The following is a 21,636-nucleotide window of genomic DNA, read 5'->3' on the forward strand; positions in this document are numbered from 1 at the left end:
CATCCGTGGATGGTGTCCTTTCAGTGTCTATATGGCAAACAAACCTAAGCAGTAAAAAATTGAAATTAGAGGATTTTGCAATGCAGAAAATTTTTATTGTTTTAATTTTGATGCTTGCCTTGAAAAGTTTAGCTGTGTGGTCGGGAGAAGTAACTGTCACAGTGAGTAGTGAAGCAAGTGTGAGTTTTGGTAAGCAAGTGGCCGCAATGCCACAAGTGGCAATTTCTTTACAAACTCGTTTCTAGTGAAAGAACTTTGGCTAAAAGAAATAAAACAATGGTTGGAACTGTTCGAAAGAATAGAGGTGGTTTGGCACCATGGTTGACTTCCACTTATGGCAGAGAATGGAATTCCTCTATGCTCTTGTTTATCATACCTCACCCTGGTTACATAAATGGCAAAAATCAAAGAATTATGTCCGGAATTCTGCTAAGATCGGTTGTCACGGCCTGATGTAATGCTTCAACCGAGCCGTGCTGATGTACTTTCAGCATGGATTTGAGGCGGGGGTAAAGGAAGTATGTTTTCGGTCACAAGTCGATGCAAATCAAGTTTAGGGATACTAAGGCCATCAGATAGCATGCAAGCACAATCTACGCTACCTGTTCAACAAATCCTTCACTCTTAACAAGATTTTTTCACTTTTTGAGGTCAAAGGGCATCCTGAACGTTAAGTGTTTTCAACATCTGCACCCTCCCGAAAAACTTGTGCCACTCAAAAAGAACCGATCTACCCATAGTGTTATCACCATAAGTTGCCTTTAGCATGGGCATGAGAATGGTGCGAGTGACTTTGATGCCGTGAGTCCCCTCGGAAGAACAAACGGAAACTCGAATGCGGATGTGCCAAGAGCTACTAGACCATGCCTCTGCCACCCTATAACTCTGATGTTGTCCCACCAGACTTCTTCCTCTAACTCCGCCTCAAATCCGTGCAGAAAGGATGTCACCACTGCTCGGTGGAAGCATTACATCAGGCCATGACGAAGGATCTCAGCAGCATTCCGGATGCCGCGTTCCAGAAGGCAAACTAGGCGTAGAAAACCCATTGGCAGCAGTGTGTGAGCTCACAAGGGTGCTAATTCGAAGACTTGAGTGAATGTATCAATTTTGTCAATAAATTATTTATAATCGACTAAGGCCTACTACTTTTGGGACAGATATTGAAATTAAGGTTTAGGAACACTTGAGAGCAAGAGTCTTTATGGACTAATTTGTAGCATTTATGAGGGAGGGTTTGCAAGTATATTCTAATATTTCAGGCTTCACTTCGTGGAAGTACGGACGAGGGTTTGCAAGCATTTCTGAACGCATTGCATAGTAAGTATTATAAGAATGGTATGAGAATTAATGTCAGCAAAATCAAATTTAAATCTGTTATCGAGAAAGAGGAGAGCCAAGTTATACATGAAAATTGGAGCTTTTAAACGTAAGCAGGTTGAACATTTTGACTATCTTAAGGTGTTTTGGACCAAAATAGACGAATTGGTGGGACAGGAGGAGGTTTGCAATAGGTAAATAAGAGTTCACATGGAGGAGGGGATTAATGACTGGGACGCTAAGTAAGGATGATACAAAAAGGCGCGTCAAAACTTTGATATGGAGCATGATTTTGCATTGTACCGAAATATGGTCATTGAAGCAAGATGACGGGCATAGATTGGAGGCTTTTGTAATTCGGATGTGGAAAAGATGGAATGCGCCGACATCCATCTCAACATTTTAACTGGTAATGGGGTGTTGAAGACTGATAGAGGGGAGATCGTTAGGCTAGCAAGGAATGGATAGGATAGGCATGTTGGACGGAATGAAGGGAGGAAGGAAGTATGCTGGATTGAAGGGGATCTTAATGTGGAGAGGGATGTCAGGTTGCGTTTCTTGGGAGAGGCAAGGGAATTGTCACTACCGTTTGGTAACTTTTATGTATCTATCAACTTAAACCAGAATATCAATAATAATACTAAAATAGCACCCTTTACTATTTTTCTCTATCAGGTACTAGAGGGATTTGTAAATAAAAATGTACGCGAGTGAAAACGTTATGTGACGATAACATCTAACCAACATGTCAAATTATATGGTAATATGGATATATAGGGTAATCTAATGGCGAACGAACTGGTTTCTTTCCGTGGGAATCGCATCGCACACAGTTCACATCCCCCGTTTCTGTCGTGAAAAAAACGATCGAATTATGGTATCGATGAAAACAAGATCATGTGGAGCATCTGATGTTATGATCCTGTGCCTTGGTATCGTTTTGCAACACCGAGCCGCCCGCTTCCCTATTTTCCAATTTATCTGGTAATTTACGACAATTCCCAGACAACAGCCTGCCGCAATCAGCGTTCGTTCCGCGATAGCCTGGGCAATGACACGCGGAGTGGGAAATTATTGCGGGAAAGGGAGAATGTTTGTGTTTTGAGGGGTAGCCTGGACGCGTAAGCCCAACGTCATGCCTACTAGTAAGCCAAGGTCATGCACAGAGACTGATTCGGGTGAGTCCAAGTGCAGAATGTTGCACATCGAAGGGAAGTTTTTTTTCTAGTGCTCTACGAGTATGCATTTCTCTTATTATACGCCTCTTTACTCCACGGTAGTGCTCTCTTCTTACCGGTTCGAAGCGAGGGTAGATTTGATGCTGTTAACAGAAGTCTACCGGGTTAGGACAGGTTTTCGACGTAGCTAAGCACTACGCATTTGTACACTTCCTCACTCCTAATAGTCCTGCCTAACACGACACTAAATATCCTCAAACCCCATGTTTCAGTAACTCATTCTTTAGGCCTGCATACTTTCTAGTGCCCTTATTTCCATCCAAAATGCCTATTCTTTTCCTCCTCTTCCTCATTTTTCCAGCGTTCTCTCCTCTATTACCATCTCCAGCATCCGATTTCTTCTCAGTAACTCCTGCATTCACTTACCCCGCCATCTTCGATTTTCTCCCAACAAACTTCTTTCTAACGCTGCTATGCCTAGAAATTTATCATTAATTTTCCTTTCCGTCCATAGGATTTTGTTCAGTCTACCACACAGCTACATCTTATAAGTCTCCAGTCTACATTTATCAAAGACTAAGTAAAGATCTAATATATTCTCAGTTATGGGATGTCTTTATGCTAATTTACAAACTTAAATATTTAAGTATTTTAAAAATGTTAATTTAATTAGAAAATTAAAAAGTTGGCAAGTTTGATTTGGGTAACCTGAATTCCCGACAAGTAAAACTTTTCTCTTAATTGTGCGATGAATTCGTGTTTTCAGTAGTTCCGTCACCAGACCTATAAAGTTTATACACCAAAAAAACCCTAGACATGTGCGCAGCTTTTACTCTCAACTTATGGGAAAGAAATTACGAGACTTCATATGACAGTAAACTATTACGTTTTCGTATTCTCTGCCTATTGTCACTTAATGTAAATTTATGGGCCGATAATAACCTTTCAGCATCATACATGGCTAAAATTTAATTTGGGATAATTATTAGCGTATAGCACTTCCGGAATATCACTACTTTTCCGGGGAGAATATCACTCTTGAGTAAATTTTTTTTTTCTAATGATAGGATTTTTTTGTAAAATCCCTAGATGAACATATTTTTACCGCGGCATGACCAATCAGTCTAGGAATTATCTCAAGTTTATCAATGATAACCCGCAGATGAGCAGCGGGTGAAATAGACCCATGGACTTCCCTTCTCCTGAATTTTGCTGAGGGCCATTCTTTGAAATGAGCACAAACGTGTGACAGCTTTGTATTACCGGGAGCCTATCTTCTTTGCCTCAAAAGCAGTTTTCATCTAACTGATCAACTACATGGAACAAAAAGATAAGAAATATTGGTGTTACTTGCATTTATTCCTTCAGTAATATTGCTATGGTACGATTTCTTTTAACACGGTTTTTATATATCTTCCACATGCTCAGCATAAAATAGAGCCTCTTAAAACAACGGTCTCCATCTTCGGAAAAGAAATAATTAGTCATTCCGCATATATTTTATTAAACACGGCATAGGAAAACGGAAATAAACCTAAACAAACATAAAATTAAAAACGGAAATATTTCTTCCAATTTTGCCCAGCACCTTATAGAAAACAACCACTCCAGTGGCTTTGTCCCTAAAATTCTAAATTTAGAGAAAAAAGGCTTAAGATTAGATGCCTTGGAACGGTTTGAAATTTCAAAGAACAGTCATCATAAGGGTATGTTAGTTAATGACCTTACAGTTTATGACATCAATAAGTTAAAACTTATTCCTCCCGTTCCCCCCTCCTGGACCTCCCTTTGTTCCACAGCCCCTCTCCCCCCCTGACGCCATACCCGACCGCCTTCTCCCCCTCCCCCAAAGCATACGCTCAAGTTTCCCTTCTCTTTCCCCATCTCCCACTTCTCAAACACCTCCCCCCTCCTCTTCCCTGTATACTATTTTAAGTGTCTTCTGTACTTTACCTGATGATGACTTTGTAAGTCGAAACCTAGGTCGTGTTTAATAAAATATATGTGGAATAACTAAGCATTTCTTTTCCGAAATGAATCGCTTCCACAAAGTGACGCCTGAAACCGTTATATTCAACGGTCTCCATCTTATTTTAATAGGCTGAAGAAGGAATGGCAAAATATCTCTGTAAAGTTCGATTACAGGTAGAGCTGTAAGAAACAATTTTTTTTCGTCTCATTTTCCGAGATACTACTTTGACTTCTGGGAATAATCTTCTAATGTAGTATTCTGATACACTCCACATGGATTAATTAGCTCATGTCTTTAAATATTCTTTCGAACTATCACACATGTTCCTGTTGTCCATTGTTAACAAGTTATCGAGCCAGCCATTCGCTGGGCAATATTAACGTGCCCGATAACTTCCTCCCCTCCTCGCTTTCTCCCAGTTGTGAGGGAAGGAAAAAGGAGGGCACTGGGAGTACATCAATCAATACTTTTACAAACACCAAATACATCCAACAGAGATAGCATTTCTAGAACAAAGGTATGCAAGAACAGGAATGCATCTGATTCATGCTAACATAAACTGATGTGTGTCGTGAATGACCTGCAGAGCACGCAATTCTCGGTGGAGTGGAATATTAGTCATGTAATTTGTAGTATCTGTTTCATATAGTATGTATAAACGAACATATCTTGACGTTTCTTATGCACACATTCATTACAGTTAGTCTAACTAACAGCCGTACTTTTCTGGTAAAATATCTCATAATTAGCGAGGGTATACTACTTGTATGGTGTGAGTTTTAAATAATTCAGCCTTGCAAACTTAACTATGCAAACATTGGCAGAAATATTTAAAATATGCTACACGACGCCGAAGCTCGCAAAATGTGCAGCTTAGTATCTGGCTTCAATGGCGTGTTTTTACTTGAAATAGATATGAAGAAATAATCATGGAGTCATGATTAATGCCGCGGAAGTTGTATACATCCATAATAATAGGAGCAACGTAATTTTCCACAGAATTGTACTACTTGTTGCAGCGATTATCGCGGTGATAAGTATGATGATGTAGATGATCCCGGCGAAACAAAGTTGTACTAAATAGGAAAAATTCTTTGGAACGGTTTGTATTTATTTCTGTTCATATCTTACGAAAATATGAATGTCCAATATAAATTTACTATTACATGGAACTTTCGGAGTCCGGTCATCACTCCCACAGGTCCTAGTAAACACAGAACCTCTAATTTGGGACTGAATTTGGTTTTACCAGTGGTAGGAAAAGCGATGATGTGATAAACAAAAAAATACTTGATGAAATTCCAAATATTTCGGAGCTAAATCGGAAAAAACGGGTCATTCGTCGGGACAAAGTGGACATTTTTAATCCTTTAAATGGGATGCTTCCGGCGTTGGAGATTTTGTGTGAATACGAATAAATCGAACATAAAATGTTATCATCGTATAGTTGATATAAAAATGGCACCAAATAGCCTGCATTTTGCAGGCATTTAAGCAGCTGTAAACAGGCTTGCCTGTTGTTCCTACACTTCACGATGTCCCATTATGATTGCAGTTCGATGGTTTACTCCTGAGTAAATAGCATCTCACCCACTGTGAACGAGATGAAGCATATATCCCCCCCACTCAATGCTTGTACCTTAATGAGTGCTGAAGAGGTTATCTGGGCTGTCCTTATACTAAGTGAGGCTTTTGGATGGGGAAATGGGAGTTCAGGAGGAAGCTTAGATTACGATATTATTGAATTATTTCAGCAATTGTTAATGAGGATTTTTTCAATAACTCCTAATCGTCTAAGGAGAAATCATGCGCATTCAAAGTCTGTCCCAAAAGTAGTACGACTTATTTTTTCCCGGATAGACGGACGGACGTGCGGTGGTTTCTCTGGCTGGGTTCGAGGGAGGGGAGTCGCAGGATAGGCTGGAGGCCGGTGGAAATTGGGTCCAGTCTTTGCGGAATGAAGATTGTTCGTTTGCGAAACCTCTTTAACATGAAACGTTACGCTCCGCCATGAATCAGTTATTAGATCAACGCTACGCCATCAAATTTTGCGTGAAATTGGGCGAAATCGGGAAAGAGACTTATGCCATGCTCAAGGCAGCTTATGGTGATAACGCCATGGATAGATAGGGTGTTTTTGAGTGGTACAAGTTATTTCAGGAGGGGAGAGAAAATGTTGAAGACGCCGAACGTTCAAGACGCCCTTCGACCTCAAAAAATGACGAAAATCTCGCAAGAGTGAAGTTTTTCTTGGACAGAACTTTCTAGACCAAATTTCTTACAATTAAAAACTATAGGTTTGATTTTTACATTTTCAGGAAGAAGTGTCACACAGACGAAGTTATTCACCATAATTCTAGGCACTACTTCTCTAAAAGATTATCGGCCTTGCACGTCATGTTGCACCGAGCATGCTCTATCCCCATTCTAAAGAGAACTCAGCATCATAAAACAGATTGCAATGAAAAATGGATACAGAGAAGTGTTAATTGAAAAACCTTAAAACAAGAAACTATCCCGTTTAGCCAAGTTAGCCTTGTATAGTTCTTCCACATCTACAGAAAACCAGCCACAGTGGCGGAGATTCCCTTTTCTTGGCCACTTGTCATTAAAAGTGCAAAGAATCCCCCCAAAAGAAAAGGTGAGACCGGCCCTCTACAATAAAACAAAGTTAAGCAACCTGTTATGCCACACGAATGACCAAGATAAACCCATTCACAAGAGTGGGGTGTACAGACTCCTCTGCCAAGACTGCGACCGGATATACATAGGCCAGACGGGAAGGAGATTTGAGATGAGAGAAAAGGAGCACCGAGCATGCTTTAGAAACAACATCCCCACGTCACTCTCCGTCTAACACCTGATTAATAGTGGCCAGAGAAGCGATTTCATCCCCGAAGTCCTCGATGGAGTCGAACCGATATCCTTTGAGCTCCTTTTGAGCTATCCTTTGAGGTAATAACGTTATTGAGAGAATCTTCATCTTCCTGGACGCAGTCCAAAATTTCTTGCGAAATTTTCACCCGCGACAGAATTTGTTCCTCGCTCAAGACTTTCCAAACAGCTTCGCGCACACTTTCCTCATCGCAAGATCCTCTGTTACAATGGTGGGGACGGTTCCGACTGAAAGGCCGGTCTCCTCGCTGATAAGGGCGATGGTTAAACGCCTGTCAGAGTCCAAAACGTAGTTCACTTTGACCACCTGAGCATCGGTTCGAGCGGTCGTCGGGCGTCCGACGTGGTGCTCGTCTTCGACGAGCTCCTGGCCTTCCTTAAAACATTTTGTGCCACTCGAAAACTTTGTGCGGCTTAAGGCATCATCCCCATAAGCCTATCAATGAGTTCAGGGGTCTTCGACGCGGATTTCCTGAGTTTAGCGCAAAACTTCACAGCGTAGAGTTGCTCGACGGTGCGCTCCATGCTGGCGTGACGACACCACAAACAAACACACGTCACAAAAATCCACCTCCTGTCTCAACGCATGCCCGGACTTGACTTGTATTTTACCTGATGATGTAATACCATAACGAAACCGAGGTAGTAAATAAAATTTTTTCTTTGTGGAAAAGCCAAGTGGTTTAATTTCAATTTCAAAATGAAGATCTTCCACCAAGTGACCCCCGAAACTGTTTTCTTCTTAAAAAGTACAATTTTCTGCACATGTGACTCACTATATTTTACTTCTGGAAGCACTTAACTCACATGTGAGTATCTCACAATCAGGGCCGAAAGGCGAGACAGCACTGTTCATTCCCATGAAGTTTAAATCGAGCTCGATACGGAGGCCAGCATGCTTTAATCTGCGGGATGTCGGAGAAAGTACGTTAGGGGAGGGGAGGAGATGCATATGGTTGAATCACTACGTCAGGCTAGCTGCATGAGAGTTTAACTTAGAAAGGTGCCCGCCTAAAGGAAAATGAAGGCACAAAGGGTTAGTGGAGTTGGGGATCTTGTGAGACCAGAGTTTAATGGCGGTCAATGTTGTAACATTGACACGGTGATAACTGACTTACCCCTTGGGCCAAAGGCAGCTTAGGACGAACTTTGACAACAGGCCACCTTTACACTCGAAAATTGATTGGCAAATTTATGGCACGACGGCTCAGACGAACTGCGGGCGTATCGTCGCCGAGTAAAACGCCGAGAATAGAGGAACTAGGCAACTATCTACCAAGGGAGTGCCATGGTCACGTATGCGGAAATGTTGAACCCGTTAAATTCCGCGCTCGAATTGGGAGGAACGGCAGCATAGCCGAAGGCAGTATGCGAGCATCCTCTTCGAGGCCAGTGAAGTAGCATGGCAATATGCTCTGGACTGGGTAGTCGCGGGGCTTGAGATTCCCCTGCAGTGGATGGGGAGTAGGTAGATTTTTCCAAGCAATTAGGTTTCGAAATAAGGGACCGAATGACAAACAGTACCGAAGTCAAAGCAATAAGTAAAACATCGAATACGATTTGTTACGATCTGCTTTATGTGTTGGGATTCCTGTGAACCATTACCCACGGAGAACTAATGTAAATGAATGGGAAAGTGCTGTCAACAAATTTCCCACCACACCCTAGCCTTCTCCTAAGATCCTACCCCGCCCCCTAATTATTAGCCCCGTATCCAAAAAAAGCGCAAAAGGTATCAGATTCCACTCGCAGAAATGATAAAAGGCTTCAAATTCAATTGAATCAACTTGGATAGCTAACTTCGGTGCCCATACACATGCCAATGGTACATTGTATCGACCCTTTTCTTGAAGGCACATGTCAACTTACGTATATGTATTTACGAGGGCAGTCCAGAAAGTGACCTCCGTTATTCTATGAAAAAATACACTGGAATAGATACAGAAAATTTATTATTTTAATCTCATAATTTCAATATTTTATAATATGTTTATTCTAACATATCTCTACCATTTTATTCATATTCGTCAAACAGATTTAAATGTTTGTCATATTTCGGAACTAGTTTTCAAATTCCTTCAACATTAAATTCTGCCGTCTGAGATCGCAGCCAACTGATGACGGCATCTTGAAGTTCCTTATTGAGACGAGCACAAAACATGTATTAGTAGTTCATGGAATGAAGAATACAATGTATTTTTACACTGTTCTAAATTTTTGTTTGATGACGCCTAACCTTTGAAACCAGTATTGCCAAAATAAAGGACAGTAGAAAAATACTTTGTGTTCTTCATTCCATGAACATGAACTTCCACAAAGTTGAGCCAGATACCATCGATTACATATAATAGTAGCCTAACTTTTCATTCGTGCTCCCATGTAACATGAGTTTTAAAAATCTGTGGAAACTTTCTAAAAATTTCAGAGATCATAAAACGCCGGTTTTTGCATACTTTTCGTCAATTTTCAGTTGCAGTTCACCTTTCACCACAGACGGGCGGGGTGACTCTGCAAGCAGCGTTTAAAATTATAAGATGCATTCCCGCCCCTAGGGATTCGCATTTGGCGCTCCCCCGCCATTTTACCGCCGTATGCTGCCGTCCCGCTGATATGCGAGAACCTTCATTTTGACAGTTCAAAACTAATCTAAAACACTCTTAATTATTAATAAAAAATTCTGAAGCGCTTCCCATGAAATGTAGGCATGATGAGCGTTTGAAACCAATATACTCTTGTCGGAAGGAGCCATATGAAAAACTATAAAGACTAAAACATTAGTTTTTAGCTTTGAGAAATAAGAAAGCCCGTGGGTAAGACTGTTTGATTAGCTCCTAATAAGTATAATTACCATACAATTTAGCATTTCAAAAATATCTTGACAAAATCATCTATCGGCTTAAGGTGAATCACTGAACTCAATTTACCTAATATTTTTTATTAGTGGTAGTCTACCGCTTTGAATGAGAAGATAGACGGGCCCTGGGACTACACACTTTTTTACTTATAAGCTCTAACTAAAATGGCATGTCCGTTAACCCCGTACTACATATTAAAATAAATCATTCATTAGATCTACATATTTTCCACCTCCCTAAATTACAATTAAAATATCTAATATTTTCCTCCCCCCACCTCTTTCTCAACATTCTACCCTATTTTGTTGCATTAAGCATCTCATTGTCTCTCAGTATCCTGGACTCACTTATCCTGACTGCCTCGAATTTCTCCCAACAGCCGTCTCTCTTCCTTTATCATGCCTAGAAATTCATTGCTGTTTTAATTTACATCCCTATTTTTTCCATTCTTCTCTACATTCACATCTCGAAAGCCTCCAATATCTGCTTATTTTCATGTCTCATCGACCAAGTTTCCGAGACATATAAAACTATTCCATATCAAAGTTTTCCCAAGTCTCTCCTTCTCATATTTAATTTAGGCGCCTGTAATCAACTCCCCATCACTTCACAAATACTTCCTTATGCAAAGTAATTTTTCTTTTTATGATCTCACAACTTCGTTAAAGCTTCCAAAACCTTCACAAAATATATATCCCAAATACTTTATAATCGGATTTCCCTGCTGTTACTGCTTTATTAAGAAAGTAATTATGCCCGAAATATTGTCATCTACACATTAGTCTCCTCCGAAATACTAGCCCCGCTTTCAGATCTCTTTGGTTCTCAATCTTTCCCAGCCTCTTTCAAATGTGCAAATTTTGCATATGCCGTCGAAGTCACAGCCAAAGTTTTACTCTGCTCTAACAAAATCTCTAATCTGATCTCTAGTAGCTCTGAACAAAATATCAATGGACAAAAAACCGGTAGAAAGACTTTCTTTCCGTCCGAGTGTTTCATAACTGCTGTATTCAAAGGTAATGACACAATGTTTAAACTTTTAAGAAAAATATTGTCTTATCAGGAAGAAGGAGCTGATGAAATGCATTCTTCCGCGTACCAACTACGTACTATTCAATTAAAGCAGTCATACGGCAGGGATGATCCCACAGCGTAAAGACATCTCAGCTCAAAACGCTAATATAACATCCACGAGATGAGTAAGGCCATACGGGAAATCCGATTGGAAATCATTTCAACACTTTCAATATTTGAGGTTTATAAACTGCCTAGGACGGGTAGGCTGATTCACGTCCGTGTTTAATGCAACTTCCATGAACACGCTTTGGGCAAAAAGAGCCCACTCATGAATGACAAATGAAATATTCTCTGACGTGTGCCAAACATTATCATCTGGATGAAGTGCTTTGAATTGCGATTATAACGAAGTCGAGACTCTTGTGGTGTTGCTCCTCATATAAGCAATAAATGCTTTCGCATATCATGAAAATAAACCAAAAAAGAAGTAAACTACAAATAAGGGTTGTTTATTCTTCCAATAGTTTCTTCGGCATCATCGTCATTTTCAAATTTCAAGAGTGGTCTGCTGCAAATCGAATCACTCTGTTTTCTTCCTCTTGTTTTTTTCATCTATTCGTGATTCCTTATATTTGCATCCTTTATTTTTGCTTAAGGTATTCCATCCTTTTCCTCCCCCTGTAGTTCTTCCTTTTCATTCTTCCTCCTCCTACTCCGTTCAGGAGTGAATGACTAGCCCGATGTGCATACCCAATTTGTTTGTTTATTCTTCTTCTCATGATTTTTCAAGATTGTTTTCGCCTTCCCTCTCCGACTCTTCGCAAACATTGATGATTCACTCCGTCCATGGGATCTATTGTGAGGTCACTTCCTTTGCTTCGAGTTTCCCTTCTTTGCCTTCCATCATTATTCATTCCCAACACAAAGAGCGAGAGCGACATCTCCGCCATGATATTACGCTCAAGATCCATGTTTTACCATCGCTGGTGATCCTTTTTCCTAGACAATCGAAGACAAAGCACATCCTTGCCGTACCGCTTCCTTTGCTCCTGATTTGTCAGTATCGTGACCGAGTACCTGGCCAAGTACAAGGTGGAAACGCTGCTCTAGGCGCCCTATAGACCTGATGTTGCATCGCTTGACTTCTCTTTATTCCCAAAAATAAAAAGGAACTTAAAATGCAACCATTTTGGAACGCTGGATAACGTAAAAGAGTCTATGACGAGGTGCCTGAACGAGGTTACCGTCGACAGGCAGAGGTGCTGGCATCGGTGTGTCGACGCACAAGGATGTCATTTTGAAGAACTTTTAGTAATTGTACTTTGATCTGCAAGAATTTTTTTTCCTGGATTATTCTACTTATTTTTGGGAAAGACCATGTAAATTAGTCCCAATAATTTAATCCAGGCACCTTCACATTCATTTTATTCATTTAGCACATTCATTCAATAGGAAAAGAGCCAGGTTTAGCATTTTACATGGGGCTATAATCATGAAATAAAAAGTGCAACCACAAGTATCCAAGCCCTAGGCGGGGGAAAAAATCTACCCGTGCGCGGATGAAACCCACGACCTCTAGGTTGTCATGCGTGGACGTTACCCCACCGTCCATGAGGTAGACCATTCTTAGTTCTTCGTGCATGTATGGAGACATAATCCTTTGAGAAACACGAAGTAATGATTAAAGCTACTACCTAGATCAGTGCTCACCAAATTGGGAGACGTCTATTGACTGATGTACGGTAAGTTTAAATATGTGTGCAAAGAAGAAATATCGAAGGACAGTTAGTGTGCGGAGAAGATTACACCAAAATTTAGTAGTTATGGTGACCTTTAATTACCATGTGATTGGCAGTTGCTCAGTTTCTTATTCCGTACAATGTGAACATTCAATTCCAATCTCTCCATTCCTTTTCTGCCTAGGATGTTGCTCGGAATTACAACGGTCTGGGCTATCACCTGGCGAAAACTTGGGAATTTACCGTGAGACGATCGTTTCCAACGACACACATTTTTATCTCCGTTTTTCTGCAATTATAAAATATTTGATCATTATCACTGATCAATTATTTCTTCCAATGGCATGAAAAAATACGTGAAAGTTGATTTTACCAGTATCACCAGTCACTTCCGGCAGTATTACATTTATGTATAGTGTCTATAAATATGCATTCACCCCTGAAATCCGAGCTCTATTCAATTTCCAGCATAACTTGTTTAAATAAGTTTCCCTGAAATCCACAAAGTGACTCGTGAAGTTTCCAAACACACGACTAATTTTGGTCAATAAGAAATGCAAATCACGCTTAGCTCAGCAGTCGCTTCCTCTCTCCAAACTACTTTTATTATGTCATTTTCATTTTCGCATTCCGATTTCCCAAATTTTCCAAGCGAAATACACCTGAGTACAGTGTTTCATAAATTTATATCATTTCATTGTCCATTAATTGATTGCAGAAGGCTCCATTACGAAACACACTATAATAAACATTAATTAAGCGTCATGATCAGTTGAATAATTTTTTGGCAACGAGCACGAAGCGTTCGTTCGGCTGCAAATTTTAACCTCCGATGCATTCAATTTCAACATTCACTTTCCGTTTGGATTTAATTTGTGGCGTTGGCAATACTTTTTAATACGAACCCCTTAATGCACGCTTTGAATTCGTAACTGATAATAATGTGATTGCATTGATTCTAGTACATGAATATGGCTGAAATATCACTCATTTCCACTGTATGCATCTCAATATCTAGTCGTTTTAGGGGAGGAGACCGACAGTTAAGGTCATCTGCACCACTAGTGATGGATAGGAAAGGAAGGGTGGAGAGAATCCCGGTGTCGGCATTAGCCTACTCTTAACGAAAGGCGCCAAGGGGTCCGCAGTGTAACATCCCATCTGACGGACGTCGGACTCGTTCAAAATGCTCTCTACTAAGTACCACAAGTAGGAATCAGGATACCAAAGAAAAATAAGCTATCTCCAGGATTCGAACCCCGAACATCCCGGTGGGAAGCCAGGACGTTATCCACCGCACTATCTCAACCCCCATCTCAATTTCTTCTAAAGGTTTTCTGACTAGAACAAATGGCACAATCAATCTATCATAGTTAACTAAACTGAACGTAATGCTGCGATATCCTAATGATGTTCTGCAATGCCGTAAAAAAGGCAGTAAATTAAGGAAGAGGGTAAAAAAGAGTAAATTATGATGAGACAGAAAATGGAGAAGGAGGTGGAGAAGGAAATAAGACGTTAGGAATAATTTGGAACACCTTTGGCAGACATAAGTTATTATTTATGGTTATTCGAGCTTATGATGGATACACGCATTACACGTATTCGCCGAATTCTATTCCAGGATCCCATTACAAGCTACGAGTCTACGCTGAAGCGGATACAGAAAACTTCTGGATGCGGGAAAGAGAATGTGCAGGTATATTTTCATACTCGAACAAAAATAATTTTTAAAAACTTTTTCCAAGCTATAAATCACTTCAAATTTGAAAATAACAGCCCTTATTTAAAGAATAAAACCCACCCAAAGATGTAATAATGGAAGGATATTTTATGCTCGGGGGGTAAGTATTCAAAAGTAGCACGGGAAATTTAAGTAATTATTATTGGTAATCTACCGGTCAAGGTAGGTTTTGTAAAGGTTCAGCCTATACAGCGGTACAACGATATATTTGCTCGCCTCTCCTAATAATATACACCCTGACATCTGAAAATACAATAAGCCCCTCTTCAATTACGCATACTTCATTCCGTCTAACATGCCTTGTCTATTCTCTCCCCTTCCTTACTTGCAATACTCCTCCCCTCTACCACAGTCTTCAACATCCCATTGTCGATAAAAACGCTCTGCATCTATCAATCCTGCCCCCGGATTTCTCTCCTCCTTCACCATGCCTAGTATTTCCTCGTTTGTTTTCCTTTATGCTCCTTTCCCATCCTACTCCACACTCACATGCCAATAGAATCCAATCTACCCCAACCGTCCTCCTTCAACGCCCGTACAATGTTTCCGCGCCGTACCAAAACACGCTCCATATGTAGGTTTTGAGAAGTCTTTTTTTTAACATCACTCAACTGTTATGCCATCATTTCCCTCATTGTGAAAGCTAGATACGAAAGAAATATATAATTGAGGGAAAGTAATATATTATTGAATTTTATTAGAGTCAAAAATATACCCCAAGGGGAATATGGACCTCTTGTCCCTTGGTTCCATCCCCGGTCACAAGCCCTTATATCTTTATTTAATTAAACTTTAAAGTTCACTTTCATTTCGGAGTGAGCGTCTGAGTGCGAACGGCCCATTTGCCCTTCAACCACCGAGTCTCCTTTCGCCTCATGCATCTATTTTTTTCTCTCCTCGCAAACTCATTCGTCTTCGGGATTCCCTTCGACGCATTCGCTTTCTCCTCCACCTCCCACACTTTCTCTCCCTCCTTTCTCGCCCATAGGACGCGCCCACTCTAATCGAGACCCCCATTTCCATCTTCAGCCCTTGGGACTCCGGCGTCGTCGTTATGTTGTAAGGGCAGAGACGACTTATATGTGCGGCACAAGTGCTTTATTTACTCGCGTCTGCCTTGTCCCCGTTTTCATTTGAGCAAACAACGGGACCGCTGGAAAAACTGGACGGTGGGATTGTTTTAAAACTCGGGTCGCACGGAACGTTCTCGAATGTGCGAGTCCCAATCAGAGGTGACGGGCGACTTAGCGAAGTGATCCCAAATCGAAAAAAAGCTGGCAAATATTAAAATTTTGAAAATTTAATTCAGTGGTTTCGAATATTTTACAAATACTCTATAAAATTCATGATTTATGTCATAGCGTACTATACGAGACCGTAAATTTGACCCGAAAACGGGCATTAAACACAAAAATATGTCCGAAAATGGCAATTGCAAAATTGCAATTAAAAATTTCACGCACAATTTTGGACATATTTGTTTCAACATACAGAAAGTTTTCGATTGTAAATTGACTCGAATTATAAGACTTATTTGACCGCCAAGCCCCTCAGTTTTAACCTTATACTTTAGATTAGGTATCATTCAAAATTTTAATATCACATTATCATTATTTTGGTAAGGAATTTGAAATAAATTGGCGAAAACCTTTTGAACTGCGCTGGATTTTTGCACAGATCCGTAGGACAGGGTATGTTGGACATGGTGTTGAAAGATATTCCCGAGAGATTGAAATTTATATTTGTTTTTAGTGGGACCGTAGGCTTCAATTCATTGTCTTAAGTACTTTCTTGATACATTATTTCATCACGAATCTGATGATCTTATATTCTCGGCTATATAGTAAACTTTTTATACCCATTAATACATTTTAAAACCCATTTCCAAATCAAATGTATGGTACCCTATTTTTTGCTTTACTTATTGTTGAGTGTTAGTAAAGTATTGCAGGGTATGGAATAAAGAGTTCAAATTTTGAATTTTGGTCAGGTATTTTTCGATTTCGGATCCCCATTTGACTGCTTCGAATCATACGACAGAACTATTTGATCGAAAAATATTGAGTGAAATGGCGCCCAATATTGTTGCATTTCGACGGGGAAACCTCTTTGGTGAACTCTCCCGTCACCTACGAAACCGACCTGTGAAATTATCTCCTGAAAAAATAACCGTAAAACGTTTTTCCATCGGTCAAAAAATAGCCGAAGAAAAGAGCAAAAACGTATCGTTAATTCATAGCAGTCATGATAAAATTACCCAAGGCCGTCTGCTGCTAACCTCATTTTCTGATTGCTGCGTAATCATTACTCTCTTTAAGGAGAATGCATAGCTACAAATTGAGCTATTATAATCTGTACTAATGCGTTTAAGGATTTTTCAGGTCACGCTACTTACGGCTTACGAGTACAGTAGTTCTTCGTGCAGTCTGGGTCCATCGAATATCTTCCCTAAATTGATAAGACTACTACTTTTAATACTAATACTTCTTTAACATTGCGTACAAGAAAAATGCATCACATACAAGCCAATCGGTTCATCTCAGGAGTCAGGAAACTATCAACACATCCACGTCAAATCTCTAGAATGAAAATTAGCTTTCGGATTTACAAGAGAAATATTTTTATTTTTCTTCCGGAAACTTGTCACGTCAAATCCTTATTTCTCACACATTTTCCCTCGAAAATAAATATTCTCCCCTTTTCCCTATTTTACTTCCTCAAATTTCTTACGTGAGAACGCTACTGCTTCTCAGGAATTTTGCAGTCATTCGCATCCGTTTCTCGCTTATACATAAAGCGTTATTCCGGCGACGAGAAGGTTTCTATAAGGTTTTACCCATAACTCACACCCGTGCAAGCACGCATACACTCACCAACGCCAATTATTACGTTCCGGGGAATGTGACTGCAATGTTTGTATAGTTCTGAGAGCTCCGCCTGTTGAGAATAGGCAAGCTTTTGAGAAAATTCGCATTTTAGTCCTCCGGAGTTAAACCAACGACGTGGAATTGGAGGGACCGCTGCGTGATACAAGACACATGCCCAATGTTAGGGTGACCTTCCTGGGGAGTCGACAGCCCCGTGACCATCACACTGCTTCTGCATTCAATTTTTCCTTTTCGTTCCGCGGAAAGAGAACTATTAGGAATTGCGACTTTTACATAAATATATACATACATACATGGCACCCTGCTATGGTGTGTGGCGGGGGATGATTACACACACCAGTCTACGCTTGTCGAAAGTATGCGACATTGTGTTACTTCCCTGGCTCCTCCGAGTCTCCCAAGTGACCAAAAACACCCTTCTCGCTGGATGATCGCTCCCTTGCAGTTAGGGGTGGACGTGGCAGGATAGATGCGGTCACGAGACTCGTAACCCAGGCAGGGCCCTCATCCGAAGGTAAGGTCCGATGAGGAGTGAGGGAGCGCCGAACGCTATCACAGACACTGTAACACGGGCAAGGCCCTCATCCGTTGGAAAGACAGCAATAGACCACACTGTCGCGACAAGCGCAACACAGCCGAAACCTCGCGTCCTACCGGTCACCACCAGATAACCAACTGACGCTTTTCGTCCCGCGATCAGGGCTTTTATACCCTACTTCAAAGCTGCACTTTACCCTCTGACGCCGGGCCCAGTGCGCTCCCCAGTCGAATGACTCATCCACCCCTTACTGCAAGGGAGCGATCATCCTGCGATAAGGGTGTCTTTGGTCACTGGGAGAGTCGAAGGAGCCAGAGAAGGAACATTATGCCGCATACTTGCGACACGCTTGACCCAAAACACCTTTCCGTGTTAGCGCGGTCGGACAACGTTATTCTGATCGCTTGTCGTTCGTGGGAAAAATGACATCTTAAATCCATCTATTATACAATTCAGCTTTCTAATTTTGTTTACATGATCTCTCCTATCGTAGTCCGATGGGGCTAATAATACATTTTTAACATCATCACTAAAGAGGCCTCCTTCCGGTTAATGCAATAGATTTAATCTGTAATTTAAACCTTCGCTGTGTGAGTGATTCCCAACCTGGCTCATCTAAACATTTTCATAGCCCCTCAGTTTATCATAGCAACGTTTTACAAATTTAACACGTCTACACTGCACGCGACCGGCAACCAATCCAATTTCATGAGGATCATATTTAGTGGCACCATATTCTGTATGAGGCATAACCAGCGAAACTTTATACCACGCACAAAAAACCCACGAGAAGAATAATTTAATTAAGGGCATCCCACTTTTCTGGAAATTATATACCATTGCGAATTAAAGCATACCCGTGATAAACTGAATAAAAACATACAAATGGTGACATAACAACTTGAAGAATACGAGAGGAAGAAGAAGATTATTAGACCAGTATTCGGGATATGTGATGAGAATGTTTTCGCTGTCATTCGAAATCTTTGGCTGGTTAGGCCTCATTTAGAATATGTTGCTAGTATATGTGATCCACATGAAGCTGGATTGATTGCCACGATTGGATTTTCCAATCCAATGTCGCTTGATTGAAATCCCAAGAACAGCGTAGTCTGAAGTCAACCGACTAACGCCATTGCTAGGGTCATAGTTTTCGGACTCCTAAGGAGAGAAAGTTGACACTCCGTTTCGAGGTCTCCATGTGGCTAGGGCATTGATGAAAAACATCAGTTTTTCTGGGAAACTTTCTTCTTGTCACATTTCGTCACAATAGAATATAAGCCTAAAAGTAAAATCCACAAGGCTCTTATAATCTGGTATGGAGTCCTCGATATTATTAGTCCGCGCCAAAGACTTCCTCGAGAGAAAGCTTTCTGCTTTTGACGATTTTTCCCTTTTCCTAGGCTGCGGAAGTGTCGAAGTGTTGTCACGTTGAAATATTTCAAAATGCATGGCTTTGTCGACATTGATATCATGGGATAGCAAAACCCGTAGTGTATTTATGTTTAAAAGAAAGGAAATGTGATAAGCGACGAACCATTGGGAAGGCTCTCGTAGTATGTTGTAAAACATGAATCAATGTGCCCAACCGCGCAAAAGCTGTCGATTTTGATAGTCGGAAAACTACGAGACAAAAACCAGATATGGAAGTGAGGTTAACTTAACTTGGACCCGGAGAAATGGGAACAATACAAGTATATGGCAACCGCAAGTGTGAGCGCAGCTTGGGAGAGTTTGAAAGGGAGGATTGACGAGTTTTGGTCCAATGTGGAAAACACCGGTCGTAAGAATGAAGAGTGATTGGTGCTTGGTGGAATGAAGAATAGGCTGGAACTGAAGAACCTCGGAGGATAGTGTTTGGTGTCTGCAGTGAGGAAAAAATTATACAAAACTGCTGTGAAATAAATTAAGGAAACAATGCGAATTGCAGCAGCATAAAGTACACAATGATTTTGTAGGAAATGGGTTGGTGGGAAAAATCAAGGAGAGGGCAAGATTATGAAACCCACGAAGATTAAGAGTAGGGCTACTGTCTGGGGTGAATGACGAGTTAGATAATGTTTGAAGAATATTTTGATAGTTTTTTTTAGCAATGGTGAAGAGCATGAATGTGAAGCAAATGCAATACACTGTTCGAAGGGAACTTGGTGTAATGGGAAATGAAGTTGCAGCAGTAGTGAGAATCCTGATAATGGAAAAGTCTCAATTGCTGATGATTTATTGAGCAAAATATTGAAGTGTACTCGTCACCTTTCCGCGTTTATCGTTTAACCTATTCGTATGCTCGCAAACTTTTGCTGGACCAAAAATTTTTATGGAATTCAATAATATTGCTTTCGCATGAAGGAATGGGTAATAAAATGGAATTTAAGAATACTGAAATGTGTTTATCACTTATCTGTGCCAATTGTTTAACTTATGCTTGCACAAGTTAGTTGCAACAGATGACTGTAGGAATGCGATGATTATGCTTTTGCATGAGGGGAAGGTGGAACGTAAGAATTAAGGAGCAATAAGTCTTTTGAGTCTACCGGAGATAGTGATCGGTGAAATATATATTGACAGAGAATGGTTGAAAACTTTGGACAACATTTTGGAAGTGCAATGTGATGTTATGCCTGGTGGAGAGTAGACGCAAATACTAGAGACATGTATGGGCGCGCGAGAGAAAATTTATCATGCGTTTTTCGATTAAGAGAAAGCATACGTCATGATGCATCAAGACAATTTTTGGAACGTTGAGTAAACGTGGAGTGAACGAGCAGTCATTGAAAGCCATAAAGGCGATGCATAAATGTAGTTAGGTAGGCGTGAGAGTGAACAGGGCTTTGATTGACTGATTTGAAATAAAGCATGACGTAAAATACGGGATGTGTTCGGATAAATGAGTGAGGGAAGGATGCAAAGATATTAATTATTACTATTATATCGAATCACAAAACAGATAAGTAAGAGGAGAATATATGACGTGATGGAGGAAGGGGCAGTCAGAGAAAATCATGAGTGAATATCATCGAGATGACTATCAAGACATGTAATAATAACAGTCTCAGGGACAGAGTCACAGGGAATGAAAGCGATTGCCGGACAAAGAAAAAATATCCATTTAACATTATTAATATTAAAGTTTTCTATAAACTTAACCGTAGTGATTACAGCTCATATCACTAAATGTTGGATTTCACATAAAAGATGGCGCCTCGCTGTCTCAATCTCTCAATAAATATAGGACTCACACATATTTCAAAGATATCATGAATATGATGGAATCTCAAAATAATATGTGAAAGAGTAAGGTGACCTCATGCTAAGTTTGATTGGGCTTTCTCCGTAAGGCCTTTTATTAGCAAGCAAACACGCGACTTCTTTAATGAATAAATTTGCCACGTTAGGATTAAATGAGCATATGTGTGGCCTGTAATTTAGTAATCCTACGCTCATTGTCATCTCGTATCCTTCGTATTTGCTACCTTCCTCGATGGCTATTACA

At 40.5% G+C, this 21,636-nt stretch overlaps 1 protein-coding gene across 1 annotated transcript in view; it reads right to left on the reverse strand.

The window, feature by feature from the left end:
- LOC139686766 (DNA polymerase beta-like) overlaps positions 1 to 21,636 on the reverse strand; it is an 89,807-nt gene that overhangs the window by 5,726 nt on the left and 62,445 nt on the right. The window lies entirely within an intron of this gene.

Source organism: Hetaerina americana, unplaced genomic scaffold, assembly GCF_022747635.1.
Source record: "Hetaerina americana unplaced genomic scaffold, ioHetAmer1.1.p SCAF_15, whole genome shotgun sequence".
Lineage (NCBI taxonomy): Eukaryota > Metazoa > Arthropoda > Insecta > Odonata > Calopterygidae > Hetaerina > Hetaerina americana.